The sequence below is a fragment of the Salvelinus namaycush genome, chromosome 4 (genome assembly GCF_016432855.1).
Source record: "Salvelinus namaycush isolate Seneca chromosome 4, SaNama_1.0, whole genome shotgun sequence".
NCBI lineage: Eukaryota > Metazoa > Chordata > Actinopteri > Salmoniformes > Salmonidae > Salvelinus > Salvelinus namaycush.
The window spans coordinates 27,772,324-27,795,503 of NC_052310.1; the positions used below are offsets into that span (position 1 = coordinate 27,772,324).

A 23,180-nucleotide genomic window follows, 5' to 3' on the forward strand; every position below is an offset into this window, starting at 1 on the left:
GTCTCTGTCCATTTCCTTACCTTGGTCTCTCCCTGGAGGCCAAGGGCGCGGCGGTGAGCCTTGTAGTCAAACTTGTAGTAGGTGTGCATGATGCGGCGTAGGTAGATGCGGCAGCCCTCCTCCGTGCTGCCCTTGGTCTCCAGGTAGCCCAGCAGGCGGTCGATGATGCCGCACACACGCCCCTCGTCCTTCAAGTTGTCCACGTACTCTGGGGGAGAGAGAGTGAGTGATTTAAATATCATCGTGTGAAATTTAAAGTTGGTGTGAAAAAGAGATCAGGGTATGGGTTTTCATAGGTAAAAAAAAGTGATCCCAATAATGTGTGTTATGTACATGGTACAGGTTTTCGTAGGAATTCTATTGCTGTCTATTCTATTAATCCCTTTACTTCATATGTGTCTATAGTGATTGAATATCAATTAAGTTGGTCATTGACAGATGCACAAGTGACTTGGATAATGCGAAAATGCGGGTGTGGGTCTAAAATAGCGAGAACACTATGAGAGGGCCTCACCTTGAGAGTGGGGGTCAGTGTTCTGCATGATCTTGGTGAACTCCTCGTCCATCCTCTCCACCAAGGTCAGAATGCAGCCACGCACCCTGAATGGCTGAGGAACAGATAGAGAAACTGAATTTATTTGTACCATCTACTGCAAACTGCAGCCTATCACATGAAGTGTATTGCCATGCCTGTCTTCTTGCCAAAAGGACCCCAATGGCAATAAGTAAAAGACTAATGTATTTGATAGGTGCTTGTTCATGACTGTATATGTATGTATTTTTTTAGAATGATATTATAACTTTAATTTTCCTGTGGGGAACTACTCGTTTGGAGTAGTTCAAATAAATTAACCAATCAATCATTCATTCACTGAAAGAAACTGAATCAACCACTAAGAGTTTTATGTGAGAGAATTACCAGTCAGTAATGATGAGTCAGTAACGACCAGGTTCTCGCTGTCCTCGGCGATGTTCTCGCCGATAAAGATGTTGTTGTTAAAGAGGATGTCCAGCAGCTCGTCAATGCAGTCTAGACACTTCTTCCACATATCAACCTGGGAGAGGGGTGGGGCGGGACAGGTAAAATGGATGAGGAGATATTAGTGTGAATTGGTGTCACACTCGGGCCGGATACGGGAGAATCCAGGACGAAAAACGGGAGTTTATTTCACCAGGTCAAATTCCTGGTAAATGTACTTGGAGAATCAGGGTGATTGATGCTGAGAAGACATTTCTAAAAACCGATGAAGTACAACTTGTCCAATAACTTTGTTTTTACATTTAATACATTCCCCCACCACATTTTCCCCCAACTGCTATGGACATTAAAAGGGATGGAATTGCCATTATTGTAGAATTGCACATGAAATATTCATATTTTTTTCCTCCTCAAATGTGTTGTCATTTCATATAGAGGTAGCAGAATTAAGACCGCTCAGGCCTAACCCTAACCTAAGACTACGACGGACAGTCTAATCCGTTAGCATAGCCACACCTCCGTGGAGTGGGCAGATGGACGGTAATAAAACAGGAAAGTTTTAGCCTTTAGCAATTTAAGCATTTAATCATTTAACAAATAAGCATTTAACAATTTGGAATTTAGCAACTTAGCATTTAACGCCAGTGAGTCTGACCTTCATGAAGGCGGCCAGGTTAGGGTTGTAGTCGTACAGGGAGGCGATGATGTTAAACTTGATCTTGACCAGGATGCCCTCGCCCAGAATGTTCTCATTGGAGATGTTTGCCAGGGCGTGGAGAAGCTCGATCTGGGCAGCTCTGAACAAAGCAGAATGTAGAGGAGGGAGGTAGAGAGAATAACGGGTGTAGGGACAGTGTTAAGTTAGTTTAGGGTCTTTACAGGCTTTGGTGTCATATCGGCTTTTACTGAATGGCGTTTTTATCTGGTCGCAAAAGAAACCCCAAAACCCCACCTGACGTCCCCTTGTAGACATGAAAGTGCTATATCTGTGAAAGGCAAAAACTTTGCATAGCCTTAGGTACAACTTATACCATATTGTTTACTTCAGCATGGTTTTCAGATCTACAAAGGGCCATCGACTAGGGCCACATTTTGGGGCCGAGTATTTATGTAAATGTAGTCAAATGAGTCGTACCTGTCTGTTCCCTTCTTTCCACGGGCCTGCAGAATCTCGTTGAGTTTCTTTACAACCACTGTTGTGTTGATTTCTGTTCCCTTGGCAAACATCTTAAAGGGTAGCAAGCATGAGTTTTTACTCACTAAAGTAACAACACAGTGTGGTCAAAGACTTAGTAACTTAGTTAAAGGCACAATCTGGTTAGCTATAAATACAAACAGTTATATTTTTTTAAACATATTTATTCACTTATTTCTGTATAACCACAATTAACTATTTTCTCAAAGATATGGAGAATCTACTCTGCGTTAGCTAGCTCAAGCTGGCTAATGTTAGCCACTGCCATGCAGACAGACTGCTGGCAGTGATGAGCTACAATTTACCAATCACGAGGTGGTGTGATGTAAACAGCCAATCAAATTCCCCACACCTGGGGGGCGCATGATCCTGCTCGCCTGCTTCATGCGGCTCTGACTTCTGCACCGGCAGGCTTGCCTCTGGTGCAAAAGGAAAGTGGAAAATCATTTCTGCCTGCTCTAATTGTTTATTACCTCGTCTGTTCTTCGTTTTTCGTCCTACAATTTATTTGGTCAACTTTTTGACGTGTTTTGAGTTTTTCAACCTTAGCTTAGTACTAGCGCCCTACAGTAGCTGACTGACTGTGCTGTTGTGATAACTTCAATCTGCCTGGAGCTTTCCTCAGATCAACGTTTTATTGTTGTCTCTTCCCCTCGTCCCCTGTGCCCAATGCCGACTCTGGATTATTGTCTCTGGAATCTACTCTAGATTTGCCTCACTATAGGATTAGCTGACTCTCCCCTCTGCCGGGGAAATGGCCTCTCCCTTTGAAGTGCCTCTCTCCTTGGCCATTCTTTGGTAGCCAACTCAGCCGTATATCAATCTCCACTCTCTGTACTTTATATCTGCTGGCTTTTTTGTGTGTGTTCTATGGGTTCCTGTGCTAGACCAGGTGGTGTTGTTTTTTGGCTTATTATTTAGTTATGTCGCCCGTGGTGGTTGGGTAGCTAGTCTAGTTAGCTGGCTAAAATAACAAACTTTAGCTGGCTGGCTAAGAACTGCATATACTGGCAACATTGTTTGATAACTGGTTAGATGGCGTTATGCATTTCCAAAACCTTGGTTTACTTTAATGTAGCTGTAAGCTAGGTGTTTATAGCAACTGGCTGACCCATGCAGTGCTAACATAACGTTAGCAGGCTGGTTGGCTAGCAACCTCAACAAATCAGCTTGCAAAAATACATTCATAAAGTATTTGCTTGTAAGAGCTGAAAATGAAATTGAGTGCAAACGATTTGGTTGAATTGTAAGTTATTTCTGTTGGAGTTCACATTATAGGGAATAGGCTGGCTTGCTGGGTCCTCCATATTACATCAGAACCCACAAAAACATTTTCTGGCATGACTACGGCATTCTGATAGGTTTTATGTAATAACACGAAAAATGTAAAAGTGAGGTGCAACTTTGCATTGGGACTTTTGATGCATATACTAACCATATGTTAAATGTGGTTACGATCATGCTACCTAACCTTTAAGCTTCTCCTGTTGGGAAAAGCAATTAGCACTATCCACATTCACTGGCAGGTTTGGCTCTGTACTCAAAGCATTTCAGAGTAGCAGTGCTGATCTAGGATCAGGTCATTACAATCTAAAAGGTAGAAATGATCCTAGATTAGCAGCACTTCTACTCTAAGATGCGTTATGACCATATAGGACCATTGGGTCGTGTTCATTTGGGGACTAGAGAGAAAATGCTTTAAAACGTTTTGCAATGAAAAACAAAAAATGTGTTTCTTATTAGTAAAGGTCAGGTGGTCCCTCTCCATTTGTCAATTCTTACATTTGGTGGTTAATGAACACAAACTATACATACAGATAAGTGGAGTCCCATAACTTGATTACCCACCTTAACGAGGGGCACTCCTCCCTTCACCTTCTCCCATCCTCCTCTTGGGCCTCTTCCTCTGCCTCTTCCTCCACACGCTCCTTCCGCTTGTGTCTCTTCTTCCTATCCTCCTTTTTCTTCTCACTGGTGTGTCGCTCGACCTCACTACCAGACCTGGCAAGACAGAATGAGGTGTTGTGAATAAATTTTGGTCAGTGTGTAAAACTGATCTGATGTCAGAGACTAGTCTCTAAAGCAGGGGGTAGGCAACTACATTCAGTCGCCAGACAATTTTTTTAATGCGCAGCAGGTTGCGGGGCCGGGACATTATTATATATATTTTTTATTAACTAAGAAAACAATGAGGGGCCAAATAAAATCGCTTTTGGGCCAAATGTGTCTCGAGCACTGTGAGATAGTGAGATATAGTGACTGAAAGTCAGAGGCAGGATGTTTAGACTTCGAGGAATGTTCGGTTACAGAGGCAGTGATATTGACTCTAGACTCAATCCACAATAATTCCATCCTAAGGCACAAGGTACAAAGACTGACTTCTTGAGGAAGATTTTGGCAATGGCGTTATTGCCCTCTTCGTCTTCACTACCACTGCCGCTTTCCGCTGTGTCTGAGTCCCAGTCTTCGTCATCCACATCACTGCTGCTGGAAGACTCCTCATCCTGTTGAAGGCATATACTGTTATTACATACACAAGTTAGATTAAAGCCCCCATGCAGTCTTAATGTCATTTTTAAATCATCCCTGTATATCTAATCAAACACTATTAATTTATTGAAAACACCACCAAAATATATTTGTAATAATTTATTTCCCTGAACCTCCTTGGGCCACTGAAATCTTCAGTCCGATTGATACAAATTTGAATAGATTTACATATACAGGCCTGATTGGCTAATATAATAATCTAAAGCCCAACCCCTTACCCCATTCAACAAAGGCACATGGTATTCAACCTGTCAGTTGGAGTTGGACCCAGAAAGCGACGAACTTCGACAAGCATGTAGGATTAATTTTGTCATCAAAACTAAAAAAGGCATATATCATGCATCTTAATTTGCAGTATCATTGTTGTACTGTTTTCAATAGGTCATCAGAAGATGCAGTAGGTCGCCAGACGATCGTAAACAAGGTTATAAAGAAAGTCTAAATCATAGCATGCAAGTATCTTTTCCAGTTATTGTTTTATATGTGCTCAAGCTCTGGAAGGTGTCCCTGTGAGAGGAAAGATCATGGAGAAAGTAAGAGGGTGTTAGCTAAACATAATCAGATAGGTCTAAAATGTAGAGCAGCAGCATAGTTGTCCTCAATGGTATGAAGTACAAAAGTAGTGGTTTTATTTACATTGTCCGCACCAGCATGCTCGAACACTGACATTACTATAACCTCATCCCATGACAGGAAAGGCGGAAGAGTTAGTATTGCAAACACACAATTACACTGAGCTTCTCAACAACAACTTGTTTGGCAGAACCTGTTGTGATTTGTGATGGCTGGGTGAAAATCTACCGGAGAATAGATCTCCAGGAGGATGGTTGTTGACCACTGCCCCTACACACACTACAAATGTGTTTTCAAGTAGTCATACAGTCAATCGCAGATAGACCCATAGCCCCTACCCATTGACAATTCCTACTAAAAATCGGTTATAGGTCATGGTTCAGCTACTACGCTCTCTGAAAAAAGTAATATAGAACTTTTGCCCCCATAGCAGAACAACCTTGGGTCTATATTAGGGATGTTAACGATTAACTGTTGACCCGGTTAGCGGCCAAAAAATACATTTGACCGTTCATGCTTATCGGACAATGGGTGAATTAGCAAAATGGAGTGGAATTCAATTGACGCGTGTATATTCGTTAGTTCGTCATACAGCTTATTTATCAAACACACACAGAATATGCTACAGAGCCGAGTAGGCTATGAGCAGAATAATATCACCTGTTGGACAACGCAGCTCCCAAACAGCTGGATGCTGCTGGAGTGAAACGTGTTCTTATAAGCACAGTCATTGCGCAACAATTCTAAATGCAATCGCATGTTAAAAACATAGTTTTGATCGCCACAATTAACAAGAGGAGGATCTCAGCTTGATATTGCTACTATTTTTATTAATTGAAGCCAGTCATCCATTTGCGTGCATGGGCAATACAATAGGCAATGCTATGAGCGCATCACCCACCACCTAGCAACTGGAGGAAGTATGCATTTTAAAAACATACTTCAAACCTAGAGAGTTTATCTGTATTTTTCGTAGCTGTCTATTTACCACCACAAACCGATGCTGGCACTAAGACCGCTCTCAATGAGCTGTTTACGGCCATAAGTAAACAGGAAAACGCTCATCCAGAGTCTGCGCTCCTTGCGGCCGGGGACTTTAATGCAGGGAAACTTAAATCAGTTTTAGCAAATTTTTACCAGCATGTTAAATGAGCAACCAGAGGAGAAAAGAAATCAAGACCATCTTTACTCCACACACAGAGACACGTACAAAGCTCTCCCTCGCCCTCCATTTGGCAAATCTGACCATTTTTCGATCCTCCCGATTCCTGCTTACAAGCCTAAATTAAAGCAGGAAGCACCAGTGACTCGGTCTGTAAAAAAAGTGGTCAGATGAAGCAGATGCTAAACTATAGGACTGCTTTGCTAGCACAGACTGGAATATGTTCCGGGATTCTTCCGATGCCAATGAGGAGTACACCACATCAGTCACTGGCTTCATCAATAAGTGCATCAATGACGTCAGCCCCACAGTGACTGTACGTACATACCCCAACCAGCTCCGACGCTCGGCAAATGTGGCAGGGCTTGCAAACTATTAGACTACAAAGGGAAGCTCAGCTGAGAGCTGCTAAGTGACACAAGTCAACCAGACGAGCTAAATCAGGCAAGGCAAGTAACACTGAAACATGCATGAGAGCATCAGCTGTTACTGACGACTGTGTGATCACGCTCTCCGCAGCCGATGTGAGTAAGACCGTAAGACAGGTCAACATTCACAAGGCCGCAGGGCCAGACGGATTACCAGGACGTGTACTCCGAGCATGCGCTGACCAACTGGCAAGTGTCTTCACTGACAATTTCAACATCTCCCTGTCTGAGTCTGTAATACCAACATGTTTCAAGCAGACCACCATAGTCCCTGTGCCCAAGAACACTAAGGTAACCTGACTAAATGACTACTGACCCATAGCACTCACGTCTGTAGCCATGAAGTGCTTTGAAAGGCTGGCTCACATCAACACCATTATCCCAGAAACCCTAGACCCACTCCAGTTTGCATACCGCCCTAACAGATCCACAGATGATGCAATCTCTATTGCACTCCACACTGCCCTTTCACATCTGGAGAAAAGGAACACCTATGTGAGAATGATATTCATTGACTACAGCTCAGCGTTCAACACCATAGTGCCCTCAAAGCTCATCACTAAGCTAAGGACCCTGGGAATAAACACCTCCCTCTGCAACTGGATCCTGGACTGTCCTGACGGGCCACCCCAACGTGGTAAGGGTTGGAAACACATCCGCCACGCTGATCCTCAACACGGGGGCCCCTCAGGGGTGCGTGCTCAGTTCCCTCCTGTACTCCTTGTTCACTCATGACTGCACGGCCAAGCACGACTCCAACACAATCATTAAGTTTGCCGATGACAACAGTCTGATCACCGACAAGACAGCCTATAGGGACTGTGTGGTGCAAGGACAACAACCTCCACCTCAACGTGATCAAGACAAATGAGATGATTGTGGACTACAGGAAAAGGAGGACTGAGCACACCCCCATTCTCATTGACGGAGCTGCAGTGGAGCAGGTTGAGAGCGTCAAGTTCCTTGGTGTCCACATCACCAACAAACTCACATGGTCCAAGCACACCAAGATAGTTGTGAAGACAGCACGACAAAATCTATTCCCCTTCAGGAGAATGAAAAGATTTGGCAGGGGTCCTCAGATCCTCAAAAGCTTCTACAGCTGCACCATCGAGGGCATCCTGACTGGTTGCATCACTCCCTGGTATGGCAACTGCTCGGCCTCCGACCGCAAGGCACTACAGAGGGTAGTGCGTACAGCCCAGTACATCACAGGGGCCAAGCTTCCTGCCATCCAGGACCTCTATACCAGGCGGTGTCAGAGGAAGGCCCTAAAAATTGTCAGAGACTCCAGCCACCCTAGTCATAGACTGCTCTCTCTGCTACCGCACAGCAAGCGGTACCGGAGCACCAAGCCTAGGTACAAGAGGCTTCTAAAATAGCTTCCACAAGCAAGTAAGACTCCTGAACATCTAATCAAATGGCTACCCAGACTATTTGCATTGCCCCCCTCTTTTATGCTGCTACTCTGTTATTATCTATGCATAGTCACTTTAATAACTCTACCTACATGTACATATTATCTCAATTACCCCACTAACCGGTACCCCCTGTATATAGCCTCGCTATTGTTATTTTACTGCTGCTCTTTAATTATTTATTACTTTTATTTCTTTTTTTAAAGGTATTTTTCTTAAAACTGCATTGTTGGTTAAGCATTTCACTGTAAGGTCTACACCTGTTGTATTCGGCACATGAGACAAATATATTTCAAATCAAATTGTATAATTGGCTAATATTGTCACCAGACTACTCTTTATTTAATCTTGTCTTTACACATACTAAATAATGTGTGAAATTTGTTTTGATTTAGAATGGACCATTATCATGCATCTGCCTTGAAACAGGGGCAGCGGGGGGAAAAATACATGTAATCTATGCACTTAAATAGCGAATGGATGATGCTTTTCCCGTGGTTCATGTTCACGCCAACCATGTAGGCTATACTCCTGTTGTAAAGATAAGCAATGTGCTTAATATATGGAAAGTTGAGAAATAAATAGTAGGCCTAGCCTATAGTTTGCTGATGGGATCTTCTTTTTAATAGAGGCCATCACTTTTGCGCAATTGCATAGCCTATACTGCCCTACCAAGCAAAAAGGCAGTAACTGCTCATAGTGTTGGATTGAGAAAAATGGCTTTCCTTTACCTTGGTTTCACAGTAACTTTATGCTGTTACTTTTAACATGACACCCATTTTCTCCAAAACACAGAGGTAGGATACTTGTCCACCAGATTAAGCATGTATTTATTGTAGAAAAAAATGACAACTCATTTTCAACCAAATGAGCAGTTACTGCTTTTTTGCTTGATAGGGCAGTATAAAAATGTTGCGCAACACGAGCTCATGGGCTTTCATGAATTATTTGGATTAGATTTTCGATTACATTTGCATTGATTTCAGAGCGGTTAGAGGGACAATAGAGTGATACAGTTTGGTAGGCTACTATTGACCATCAGCAGCATCAGAGCTTGGAGAAGTCTAATTACTGTGACTAAACGGTCACATGGATTTCTAAACTGTTATTTAACTCGGCAAATTCTTATTTACAATGACGGCCTACCCCGGCAAAACCCTAACCCGGATGACGCCGGGCCAATTGTGCGCCGCCCTATGGGACTCCCAATCACAGCCAGTTGTGATACAACCTGGAATCGAGCAATTGTCTGTAGTGACGCCTCTAGCACAGATGCAGTGCCTTACACAGCTGCACCACTCGGGAGCCCGAACTTGACTGCCTTCATGACTCGTGACCGCCAGTGTGGCGGTAATACAGTCACCGCAACAGCCCTAGTTACGTTATTTTAATCTATTTGGAACAAATGTAACCGTTTGTTAACCGAGAGTCGGTTAGTTGGCAGCAATATTGACAGAAATGTGCAATATTACTTTTTCAGTACACATTGTGGCTAAACCATGCCCTTTGAAAGACAGTAGGAATTATTAATGAACAGGGGCTAGTCTCTGTGATTGTCTGTATGATTAATAGAAGACATTGGTAGTCATTACAGGCATCTGGCCTATAAAGGAGCTTAGTCAGATGGTGCTGGGGCTATCAGGGCTGTAGGAACAGAGTGCCTAGTCCTTCGCATCCACCAGGAGTTCTGGGATGCCCAGGGAACCCATCCAAAATATGAGATGCAATCACTTTCATATCCATACCAAAATGTGCTAGATTGAAACAGAATATTCACTGCACACTTACCTTTTGATTATAGAATGTGGTGGCATAAAAATTGTTATTGGTGACCCAATCACAGCCAAAGTAAAACATTTTATTTGGGGTTATGACAGTTTATTACAAAATCAGTTTGACAGTATCTCAATCTGAAGGAAGTGTATTTGAAGTGGCTGAAATGATTCAAAAAGGTACTGAGAAGTGATCGGAAGATCACAAGGCAATATTTGTGTATGAGTGTAGAAAAGATGTTGCTTTTCCCCCCTAGTCTGATTATGCCTCTGTTCTAGCGAATAGGGCTGAGCGATTAGAGCTTTGAGGTCAGTTCGGTTTCAGTTTGATAAAAAAAAAACACAGTTTTAAATATTTTTTTAGACATTAAATGCACTGTGGGTTGAATGCTGTATTTTTTATTTGCATTTTATTTAACTAGGCAAGTCAGTTAAGAACAAATTCTGTAACAGAATAAAAATGAATAAGTCCTATGATGGTGGTGACTGCCAATTACTGCTTATCAACGACCATTTATTCAAATTACAAAAATATATTTCAGTTGTGTATAGTACATTTGTTTTAGGCCTATTTGATGACTTTATTATTTCATTCCAAGATCTCTATAAAGCTGCTGCCTATGCTGTCCGACAAAATCACTATTTTAGTAGTTCCTCAAAGTAAACAAGACATACTTTTATGACTGTTGAATACCAACTATCAATCACTTAGATCATGTATTTTCAGGTAGAGTTTGGTCAATTAGTTGTTAAAAAATACATGTTAATTTCTCAGCATTACTAACGAGTCCTGCGCAGCTTGTGAGCGTTGTAAAGGGAAACAGATGGGTTTCTGAGAATCTTAGCTTTCAGAAATGGGATCATAATAGCTTATAGCTCCAACCGTACAGAAGTTAGAGACACATTGCAGGAGAAAAACATAGAGCACTGTTTACCACAACCGCATTTAGGGGCTATCGGAAGTTACACACGTAACCACGGTTCTATGAACTTAGCGATGCATTAACACTTTATGCAGAGCTTCTTTTGCCTCCCACAATGTAAAATTTGCAGCATAAACTGTCAGCCTACACTATCCCTAGGTTGGGGATCCAGTAAGCTACCTTCAGCGTATTTTCGAATTTGACGTGACATGCATTTACCTAGGTACCTGTACATAACAAAGCAATGTCAGAATCACAAATATAGCTAAATGTCATGTCAGTATCCTAGCTAATTGCGGTCGAAGCTAGCTACTTACTAGCTAACATTAGCTAGCTAAATCCCAGAATGAATCCCAGAATGGAACCTCACAACCGCAGATCACGTGTATGGCGTTGTGTGGGTGAGCGGTCTGCTGATATCAACGTTGTGAAGAGATTGCCCCATGGCGCCGTTGGGGTTATGGTATTGGAAGGCATAAGCGATGGACAATTACATTTTATCGATGGCAATTTGAATGCACAAAGCTCCCGTGACAAGATCCTGAGGCCCATTGCTGTGCCTTTCATCTGCGCCGTCACCTCATGTTTCAGCATGATAATGCATGGCCCCACGTTGCAAGGATCTGTACACAATTCTTGGAAGAATGAAAATGTCCCAGTTCTTCCAGGGCCTGCATACTCACTAGACATGTCACCAATTGAGCATATTTTGGATGCTCTGGATCAACGTGTACGACACTGTGCTCCCGACAATATCTAGCAACTACGCACAGCCATTGAAGTGGGAAAACACTCCACAGGCCAGAATCAACAGCCTGATCAACTCTATGCAAAGGAGATGTGTTGCGCTCCATGAGGCAAATTGTGGTCACACCAGATTCTGACTGGTTTTCTGATCCACGCCTGTGACCAAAAGATGAATATCTGTATTCCAAGTCATTTTAAATCCATAGATTAGGGCCTAAATCATTTATTTTTATATGAACTGTAACTCAGTAAAATAATTTACATTTTTGCGTTCATGTTTTTTTTCAGTATAGTTTGTCGGATGAAACGTCTGCCTACTTACAGAAAGCAATTCTGACATTACTTTTTATGTAACTAGCTAAAGGTACCCATGTAAATACAAATGTCACATCAGGTCAGTAGCTAGCTAGATATCCACGTTAAGGTCGAGGCTAGTAGCTAGCTAGCTAACGTTAGCTCGCTAGCAGCAGAGCCACAATATCAAGACCGTCATATTGAAGGATAATAGCTAGATAGAATAATAGACTTCTTGAATGCTTGCTGCCACTGCCGGATGCAAGATGTAGCTATGGGACAGCCCCTTTATGGAGTATGAAAGCTGCAAATCCACTGGCTAGCTACCTTGAAGTGTGCGGTGCATATGCTCAGGTTCGATCTTAATTTCTATGCCACTTGAGTGAGTGAAATAAAATCAAAGCCAAATCAGATGATGTGATTGCTCTGACAGAAGACAGTGCAAAGAAATACTTGCAGCTACTGCACAAACCCTTGTTTTTGGCCGTGCATAACTAGCTACCTCTCCTATGCATGTCAACAATGAGGAATACCAATTTGACCGGGTGGGACTGGCAGAAGTAGGAGGATATGGTCATTGGTCTATTATAATCAGATTGCCTTGTGTCGTTATGCGGTGGGCCAAAAGTTAAATTCCACTTGAAGAGGATGAAATTCGAGATGTAAAAAAATAAGAATAGCTTTTACACAAAAAGGGCATTATCATATTCTAAATGTCAGTGTTATTTCCCCCATTGTGGAAATATCATAAATTATGAAAATCATGTTTTAGACTGCACTGCCCCTTTAAAGTGATGGTAGACAATGAAATTGACTGTCGGTGGGAGAAGGCTTGACAAAAATAGATAAAATGGCACATTTCTGACTTGTCGAGTGAGTTAACTGTGCACTACAACAGAGCCACTGAGCGCGTCCTCCATCTTACCGCTGCTCTCTTCAGGAACTTGCTGCTGTCCGGCGGCAGTGCCTCGGCGGCCGGTTTCTTCTTCAGGAAGCTCTTGGCGTCTCCCGGCTCGTCATCACTATCTGACGACACCCCTACAGACATCAAGGAAGATGGGTGATTCTAAAAGAAACAGCAGTTAAAACAGTGGCTAGTCCATAGAATGAATGCATCAATGTCATCCTGAGATTGTAATGGTGGAGAGTCAATCCCCAAAGACTCTAAAAATGGGACCCGATGCGTCTCTGCTTGGCACTCGGCACTAAAGTGATTGATTGGGGGTAAGTCCCTGCAAAAGAATAGCCTCCTGTCCAGGGGGTTTACTTGTACATCAAGTTGCCTCTATATCAAAACAGGAGGGAGACTCCTGCCCTATTGGCTCTAATGTCTTGGTAAGGCTACTTTCTTTACTATGAGCTAGCACCCAAATTACCAAAGCAGACATTTGAGTCTTTCATTAATGGCATTTACTGTAGACATAGATCGAGGTGTAATGAAAAGGCATGGTAAGAAACTCACCTGATTCAACCTCATCCTTCTCATCCTCCTCATCCGTAGAGACCATTGGATTCTGAAAGAGAGACAAAAGATTGCTATTATACCACGAAGCCATTAGTAGGAACTAAGCATCTCACACTGGCTCAGAGTGTCTTGGGAAAGATGCATTAAGCCGAAAACACACGGGGGACGTCTTACAACGAAGTGAATTCTGATTTACATAAGTAGTCACACCAGAGTCAATACTTTGTAGAAGCACCTTTGGCTGCGATTACAACTGTGAGTCTTTTGGGGTAAAGGTGTCGGCATGCTACAGTTCGGCTGTTCGCTAGACGAAGTCGGCTAGCTGAACCGAACGAGTGTGCTCGAATGCACCATAAGATATTTGCTTGAAAAACAAATAAGGGGAAAGCGGCAAATATAACCCTGGGACAGTAGAGGGCGATAAGCTGGTAATAGCCATCTACGGCCAAACAAGTGAAGAGAATACACGCGGGAGAATAAAACCGTGTACAGAGACACTTGACTGGCATGAAATTGATGCGAATTGCCCGGGATCAACTAGATTTGATTTACCTAGCAACACATATAATAGGCGAGATACGGAGACAGAAGATGCCTGGTACAGGTTCACAACGGTGGATGTAGGGGCATACAGCCAAGAGTTTTTTTTAATCCAAACTGTTGCAGAAGACCCTCGATTTACCACCACCAGCAGTCCTACAAGGTATCACAATGCCAAGTCCTCACGTTTTCCTGGGAGAGGCAGCTTTCCCCCTACATGGAGAACCTCGTGAGCCCTTATCAATTTCACTTCTTCTGTTTCTAATTTCCCTTGTTACTGCATACATGTATGCACCACTATATAATAGGTACCATTTTATCAAGGCTTTTGGAATATGGTTCCTGAAACATGGTATGGTGTTTTTTTGGTTTAACATATATGACATATATTCTCATTACCTCAATAAACCTGGGTGTACCTGGAACTACCACTCTCGTTGTCGGAGAGTCCGAAATGCATTCGGCATCATGGCTGCAAGGATGATGATTCTTGGATGCAGACTCAGTTCTGTGTGCACTGTGAACCAGTAGAGTTTATTTACCTTGTTAATAAAATGAAACCTGATTCTGGGATGGCTCAGAGTGGAGTAAATTAGATTAGACGGTACTACTACTACACAAGTAGAAGAAAATCGGTGGCACACTGCTCTTCTGTATGTTGTCAGCACTTGATGTTCAAATAGAATGCATTGAAACACCTTGAAGGAATGCCAACAGAGCTTTTTCAGCACACAAATAAACATTTATTCTTGCTTCCGAAAGTAAACCACAATCCAAAAAAAGTGTCTGCTGAGAACAGACGTGTAAAAGTGTCGATGGAATAAAATGTGTCAGAATAGTTAAATATTCCTGAATATAAATATTTCTGAACGATAGTATAACAGTGTGTTATTAACAGACCTGTAGATAACAAAAGTGTCTATGGAAAAAAATGAACGTTTCTAGTGTCTGACTGTTTGAAATTCCTTGCTCAAGGAACCTTACAGATGACAGCTTTGCACACTCTTGGCAGTTAAGGCAAAGGGTGGCTACTTTGAAGAATTTCAAATATAAAATATTTGTTTAACACTTTTTTGGTTACTACATGATTCCATGTGTGTTACTTCATAGCTTTGATGTCTTCACTATTATTCTACAATGTAGACAATAGTAAAACCAGACTGGAAGTGTGCAGAAACTTTTTCCTATTTTTTCAGTTTAGCATTTTGCCTCCAGCACCTCCACTTATCAGTTTTGGGTGTGTGGTAGATTCTGCCTATTATCTACAATTACACCGGTAGCAATGCACAAACAGTCTAATCTGACAATTCATTAGATTTGATATTCCAAACATATTGCTCACTATTTGTCTGCTTCAGAGACAAGAAAGAGAATGAGAAAATTTGTTTTGATCAGCTATGGAAATAAAAGTGCTGAAAACGTGGTGGCTGACTATTTAAGAAGACGGAGAACAAGGTATAGGATCAAATATACCCGAGTGTTGGTGCAGGTACAGCCGACTAACACTAGCATTTCATTAATTTCTCGATACTTGGAGTCAAAGTACCGATATAATATTTTTCAAGATAATATTGTGATAAAAAACTATTGATCCCCCCCCATCACCACAATTTATAAGGACATTTGACCAGCATTGCTCCGCATAGACGCATGAACATTAGACTTGCTTCCACACTATATGCTTGTGACACCGTTGAAGCTTGCGGTCCGTCTCCTCTCATTCACTCTCATGCATTCGATTTCCACGTTCCCCGGGTGATTGACTCCAAAAGGTTACAAAAATGTTGCCAAAAGAGAACGCATATTTGGATTATTTAATGTAGCTTTATATGTGCGTTCCTTATTGGTAAGTGTTATTTGCTAAAAAAAAAAAAAGATTACTAAGAATCTACCATCCTGTGTTGTCATAGTGAAAAGCCTCACCTCCCTGTAGCTGGCGATCTCCGTCTCGTAGTCCCTGTTGTACTTGCGAATCTTCTGCCGCAGGGTGCTGAGTGCTTTGGCGTTGTTCTTGTTCATCTTCTTCTTGCCTTCTTTGTCCTCCCAAAGCTGTAGGGAAACATGAACCGTCATCGTGCTTAGGCATAGTGGTAGGAGTGTGTGTCTTCATAGAAACCGTGTGAACTGTGAATGGTTACCTGATTTAAATAGTCTTCTAGGTCGGACAGAAGGCGGATGTAGAAGGGAGGCATCCCTTCCTTGTCCACTATAGTCTTGCTTTTGAGGAATGCTCGACATAGCTGCTCAAACTCCTCCAGACACTTGGACATATCTCGGATCTTCATGGCGTTGCGGATCGTCTTGATCAGGTTAGTTAGCTCCTCGAACCTAGGACATAATCCTTTTTTTTTATGATTGTTTATTGAGATAGCCTAAATTAAATACAACACCAGTTTGATTTTGTTTAATTTGAGGGATCTAGGAAAATAATTGTGTGTGTGTGTGTGTGTGTGTGTGTGTGTGTGTGTGTGTGTGTGTGTGTGTGTGTGTGTGTGTGTGTGTGTGTGTGTGTGTGTGTGTCCCAACTCTCATTTCCTGCAATTGTACATAGTTTAACTAGACTCATGACATCTTTTAGGTGTGATGATAATGTGATGATAATGATAAGGAAAATAAAGTCTCGATCCGATTTCCTCTAAATGTTATTCCGCTACCAAATATGTTATATTATGATCATTTATATGAACCTTCAATTTAATTACACATTCTCTTTTACAAAAAGTGATTTGATCAATTGATAGTGACACATTGTTTAAGTTTACTTCCCAAGCAAAGTCAAATTTCTTTGACTCCTCCTAGTTCAGCTTCTGAATGTCAGAGACAAACGAAAGATATTCCCATGTGCATCAGTCTCATATTCCTCTGGCGTTTAACAGCTTGTTTCTAGCCTAAAGCATTGCGGATTTCTGCGTTGTTTTAGATTAGTATAAAGAACTGAGAATTGCACCAACAAAAAGTCTTACGCTCCCCCATAGGTTGGGAACCCCTGGGGTAGATGGCATAGTCCAGGGCAGGCATACCAACACATACTAGATTGCATCAGAGTCAGGGGATGGTAGCCTAGTCCCAGATATCTTTATGTTGCACAGCCAACTCCTATGGGTGGTAGCCTGGTCCTAGATCAGTTTATGCCTATGCTGTATTGCCAACTCCTATCATCAGGCATAAAAGCCCCCATAGGAGTTGGCTATACAGCACAGCCAGATCATGGACAAGGCTAAGGAGATGGTTCTATGGATAATAGAAGTAGAGTAAATGACTGACCTCTTGTCCTTGGCACTACGCACCACTCTCTTGGTGTCTTCCTCATCGTCACGAAGCAGCAATGACCTACGGGGAACAAATGTGGAAAAGTGAGAAAGCTGTAAAAACAGTCAGAGTGACTGAGGTTTCAGAGAGAGAAAGTAGTACTGACTGCTTGGTGAAAGTAGTGCTGGGTACTTTAGGGGTGACCTCATCAGACGACGAGGAATCCTCGGACTCGCTGTCGGACCCGGTGGCAAAGAAACGTGACATTGCTGACGGCTGCCGTCAATCTGTGGGGGAGGAATCATGATATTTTATAATGGGGCTCAAACACATGGAGCAACTTGAAATGACAAATAACATTTTCTCTTAATAACCAAGTGTTTTCCATAAGCGCAATTTCCATTTCATAAATAAACAAGCTTTTAATTTAAAAGCTTCAATTCACCAGTCAGAAAAGCCTGCACAGCCTTTTCTAGATAGAATGAACCAAATACATCTTCTAGTGATCTATCGATAGGACAGGTGCCTGTCAGTCACAAAGCGAGCAATGACAGGGAAAAACTGCTGGTTCGTCAGTCTGCCCTGCCTCTCGGTACCTGTGTTACTTTTTGTGCGTTGTGGTTGGCTGCAGTCAAATTTATTTTCAACGGAGGAGGGGGAGTATGACGCTTCTTCATCATTTCCTGTGAGTGAATGTACATATCACGTGTAATGTAAGTGGTAAAGAGGAGTTGAAATATACGTGATTCTGGTTTTGTAGCACATTTATTTTTATTTTTTTCTCGTGTTTCATTGGCCTATAGCCAGCCATGGAATCGGGGCGCATAGGCTATTTACGGTTGGATGATTGACGACGAACAGCTTGTATTGACTAGTTTAATTAAGGTGTTGAACTGACGGAACAAAGTCAATCTATATCCCTTTGTTATTATTATTATTAATAACATAATTATTAATTATTGTTATAACGTAATTATGTCCATGGTATCGCGTCGGGACAAATAAAACAAAACCTTGTTTGTATTTTCCTAGGACTCGAATGTCCTTGTCGAGACTTGCCAGTGAATGCTAACGTGAGAAGAGCTGGCCGATAAACTGCCTGAGCTGATGCAAGAACAATAAATAGAACGATAAGTTTATAACAATGTGCAATGTTTTTCCAAATGATCCTTTAAACTACTACCGCTGGTTTGATGGTTGTAGCCATCAATTGTCCCATTAACAATCACCTATATTAGCATACGTATTTCATTTCAAACTACACATTTCTAGTATAGGCTACTTATCGTAATGAACAATATCAGCAAAATGCCTAAAATAAATGATCGGTGTTGATATTTTTCAGTTTATCGTCCCAGCTCAAGTGTAGGCTAGTGACGGGCTGTTCGCTAACTAACAGCTCTTTTTCAACTGATATTTCAGGTGAACTGGTCACTAAACCTTGCGTCCTGGTTCATGGACTCAAGTCCTTATCCAAGTGCTCAAGTCCTGGTCCAAGTGCTCAAGTCCTGGTCCAAGTGCTCAAGTTTGAGTAACTGGGTCCTTATTAACTCCAATTATTTACCAGGTGTGATATAGTGTAGTGGCAAGAAGGATTTAGTCAATAAATTGTTTTCTATCCATTTTCCTTTCTTTCTGTGCCTCCAAATGTTTTCATGTTTTGTAATGTTACCAGTTTTTGAACGTTGCAAATAGAAATTCCTTTAATAGAGCCAACGTTATTCCTTATTCAATATGTCAGAGGCATGTTTGTTCTACATAGTATACATTTATATCTGAACTAGAGGTCAACTGATTCATCGGAATGGTGTTAGGATTTATGTTTATGCACTATAGCCTGTTAGCATATTGTTTTGTTACACACACACACAAACAATACAGATGTGTGTAAGGACTGACCAACACAGGCCATAAAATCTGGAGGGGAGGGGTGCATCTCTCTAGTCCAACCAGGGAGGTTAGATTACTGGACAATATCATATTAGGAACTGTTTCAGTGTAGAATCGACAGACACAAGACGGATCTAATCTACGCAACGACCAGATGCGGACATCTGAAAGAAGGGGACCAGTCTGAGTAACGGTGATAGGCTGAGCAAAGTCTAAACCGCGCTCAGCCTCTACTGTGATAGGCCAACAGACGCGTTGGAACTACGTCATCACGGTATAAGAACAGCTGTTTACGTACTTCCTGCCAGTTCCCTGCTTTACCCTGCGTGGTGATACAGCGAACCCGTATATACGAAAATTGCATTTGCCATTCATTGCTTGCGGTAATTAAACATAATTAAAGAAAGTTAGCAGACCTTGCTTTTTATTTATCCTGATACCGGATGTGTTACACGCAGCGTTCACAATGGCCGATTAATTAGGGCCGATTTCAAGTTTTCATAACAATCGGTAATCAGCATTTTTGAACACCGATTATGGCCGATTACATTGCACTCCACGAGGAGACTGCGTGGCAGGCTGACTACCTGTTATGCGAGTGCAGCAAGGAGCCAAGGTAAGGTGCTAGCTAGCATTAACCTTATCTTAACATAATCACTAGTTAACTACACATGGTTGATGATAAGACTAGTTCATCTAGCTTGTCCTGCGTTGCATATAATCGATGTAGTGCCTGTTAATTTATCATTGAATCACAGCCTACTTCGACAAACGGGTGATTTAACAAGTGCATTCGCGAAAAAAGCACTGTCGTTACACCAATGTGTACCTAACCATAAACATCAATGCCTTTCTTAAAATCAATCCACAAGTATAGATTTTTTAACCTGCATATTTAGTTAATATTAGAGGTCGACCGATTATGATTTTTCAACGCCGATACCGATACCAATTATTGGAGGACCAAAAAAAGCCGATACCGATTAACCGGACGATTTTTTTTATTTATTTGTAATAATGACAATTACAACAATACTGAATGAACACTTATTTTAACTTAATATAATACATCAATAAAATCAATTTAGTCTCAACTAAATAATGAAAGATGTTCAATTTGGTTTAAATAATGCAAAAACAAAGTGTTGGAGAAGAAAGTAAGTGCAATATGTGCCATGTAAAAAAGCTAACGTTTAAGTTCCTTGCTCAGAACATATGAAAGCTGGTGGTTCCTTTTAACATGAGCCTTCAATTTTCCCAGGTAAGAAGTTTTAGGTTGTAGTTATTATAGGACTATTTCTCTCAATACCATTTGTATTTCATATACCTTTGACTATTGGATGTCAAAGGTATATGGAATGGATCAAGGACAGGAGAGGTGTTCAGAGGTGCTTAAAGAAAGGCGCACAGGTAGGCCTCATGAAAAACAATGTTTCATATGCTCTTTTTAATCACAGTAATAGACAGTGATTTGTCAGTCAGTGAGCTTGATAACATGAAAGAATCCTTTTCATAGCATCACTTTCATATACTGTACATTAAGACAAATCCTTCTATGTTGAGTTTTAGAACGCAGTTTACATAACCTGATAATGACTTGATATTTGAGTGCATTCACAACAAGCCACCTGCAGACAACTTACAAAATGCAATATTGCATTTGAGGGTTAGTTTTCCCTGATAAAAATTGTTATTTGATGCATGGCCTACTATTTCTAACTGGTAAAATAAATTCCTACGTCTTTTGTGAGTAAAATCCTTTTCCCCAAAAAATTGTAGGTACATTTTTGTGAAGAGGTATGAGGGTTGTGATATGGGTCATTTAATAGTAAAATCCTTTAAGGGATCAATACATTTCTATATTGCTTCCCCAGTATCTGCATGAACCATCAGGCCAAGTGTTTTTGGTTGACCCTGCTGGACAGAAAGAGAAGGAGGAATCGGAACACGCTGCATTCAAATTCAGGTCTTAGTTATTCCATTGTACTGGATCTAATACTTATTAGCATTTTACATACGTTCATAAGTGTAATACTTTTTCATGACATACTGTAAAAAACTCTCTTGGCTGCTGGCTCTGTCACTTTCAGACATGGGCAGAGCAGACTTGAACCACAGGGGTTCTCTTTAAAGAGAGAGTAATCCAAAAGGCATAGACACACCCCTTGACTTTCAATTGGCACCGTTGACCTGTATGTATTCTCTCCTGATTGGCTCTGTGGTGCACAGTCTGGTAGTCTGACTAAAGTGCCATAGTTATGAGGAGAGACGTCCTCCTTTGTATTTATGGGAACAAATATTTCCTAACACTTTGGATCCTATTCTTGGACAGTTAGAAGACACAATGCATCAATGCAACAAAAAAAAATATTACTAATTACTGTCCATGAGTAACCTCAACCTTGTGGGTCTATGGGTGTTTGGGCAAATAAAGTGCCAACTCAATTCTACCACTGACTAGTCTCTCATGCCTCTGAACGGGGACACAGGGCAGTCGTTTTTAATCTAAACCAGCCCTTTCTTACTGGAGTACACTAACCCCTAATTGGGGCTCTTTTCTTGACACATATGAGCAGTTTACCAGATAAGAAGTCAACAAGATCAAAAAGTAGATTGTATTAAGGGTGTATTACATCCTGTGCTGGCCCCATTGTCATATCCATTCTGGATTCTGAGTGGTAAAATCATAGCTGGAAAAATGCCTCTATGTATGTGTATTCATTTTCCGCCAAGACAGAACTGCCAAAGGGGGTGGAGTTGCAATCTCCTGCTGAGACAGCCTGCAGAGTTCTGTCATGCTATCCAGGTCTGTGCCCAAACAGTTCGAGCTTGTACTTTTAAAAATCCACCTTTCCAGAAGTAAGTCTCTCACTGTTGCCGCTTGTTACAGCCCCCCCTCAGCCCCCAGCTGCGTCCTGGACACCATAGGTGAATTAATTGCCCCGCATGTATCTTCAGAGTTTGTACTGTTAGGTGACCTAAACTGGGATATGCTTAACACCCCGGCCGTCCTACAATCTAAACTAGATGCCCTCAATCTCACCCAAATTATCATGGAACCTACCAGGTACAACTCCAAATCCGTAAACTCGGGTACCCTCATAGATATCATCCTGATCAACACGTCCTCTAAATACACCTCTGCTGTCTTCAACCAGGATCTCAGCGATCACTGCCTCATTGCCTGCGTCCGTAATGGGTCCGTGGTCAAACGACCACCCCTCATCACAGTCAAACGCTCCCTAAAACACTTCAGCGAACAGGCCTTTATAATTGACCTGGCCCAAGTATCCTGGAAAGATATTGACCTCATTCCGCAGTAGAGGATGCCTGGTTATTCTTTAAAAGTGCTTCCCTCACCAGCTTATATAAGCATGCCCCATTGAAAAAATATAGAACCAGGAACAGATATAGCCCTTGGTTCACTCCAGACCTGACTGCCCTTGACCAGCACAAAAACACCCTGTGGCGTTCTGCATTAGCTTCGAATAGCCCCCGCGATATGCAACTTTTCATGGAAGTTAGGAACCAATATACACAGGCAGTTAGGAAAGCAAAGGCTAGCTTTTTCAAGCAGAAATTTGCATCCTGTAGCACAAACTCCAAAAAGTTCTGGGACACTGTAAAGTCCATGGAGAATAAGAGCACCTCCTCCCAGCTGCCCACTGCACTGAGGCTAGGAAACACTGTTACCACCGATACATCTACAATTATCGAGAATTTCAATAAGCATTTTTCTACGGCTGGCCTTGCTTTCCACCTGGCTACCCCTACCCCGGTCAACAGCTCTGCACCCCCCACAGCAACTTGCCCAAGCTTCCCCATTTCTCCTTCACCCAAATCCAGATAGCTGATGTTCTGAAAGAGCTGCAAAATCTGGACCCCTACAAATCAGCTGGGCTAGACAATCTGGACCCTCTCTTTCTAAAATGATCTGCCGAAATTGTTGCAACCCCTACTAGCCTGTTCAACCTCTCTTTCGTATCGTCTGAGAT

The 23,180-nt window shown here is 41.9% G+C and overlaps 1 pseudogene; it reads right to left on the minus strand.

The window, feature by feature from the left end:
- Positions 1-26: 26 nt before the first annotated feature.
- Positions 27-17,562, minus strand: LOC120045817 (annotated as a pseudogene).
- Between the last annotated feature and the right edge of the window lie 5,618 nt (positions 17,563-23,180).